A 751-nucleotide genomic window follows, 5' to 3' on the forward strand; every position below is an offset into this window, starting at 1 on the left:
TTTTTAAGCAAATTTGAGTTGTTTTTTTCTATGTAAATATGTTAAAAATGGCATCCTAAAATCTCCTAAGTTATAATTATCTGGAGTTATTCCCTTTGTTTTCAGGATTGCCCTGCGATATCGCTGCTTTTCGTTTGGCCACAAAATTGTATGTTATTATTTAAAAATACAACTACTTTATCCATTTATGTGGTTTTTGGTATATGATATTTTTCTTTCCGTCACGAGTACGGCCATCATCCAAATTCTTTTTAATTTTCGTTTTTGAAATAGACGGTATTCTAATCAAGCACCATGCAAAATTTAGTTCTTGTAAAGACAAGAAAAGTCAAACTTGTGAATAAAGGAATTTGATCAAGAATTGTATCCTTAAATCAATATCAAAAACTATTTGTAAAGATTTTAGAAACTTTTATCTCTTTTAAAATTAAGTAAACATAATTGAGAAATAAATAGTAAAAAATATTATTGCCAACCATATTTTCTTTGATGCCTAATGAAATAAAAAATTTAAAAACTTAAAATGTTTTTAAATAATTTTTCAAGAGTTTTAGTTATGCTTGACTAAATTTCATTTTTTAAGTTTTACAACTAACAGAAAGCTGGGAATCAAAGTAGTCATTCTATACGATGTGTGGAAAATCGATGGCGAAACTTCTATACATGCAAACAAGTGAAGAAGCACCTGGTTTCTAAGTTATAGAACATTAAAACAAGTATTGATCAGCATTCTTTATTGTAAAGATCTAAC

This window comes from Euprymna scolopes, chromosome 1 (genome assembly GCF_053919585.1).
Source record: "Euprymna scolopes isolate OS-2025 chromosome 1, ASM5391958v1, whole genome shotgun sequence".
Taxonomy (NCBI): Eukaryota; Metazoa; Mollusca; class Cephalopoda; order Sepiida; family Sepiolidae; genus Euprymna; species Euprymna scolopes.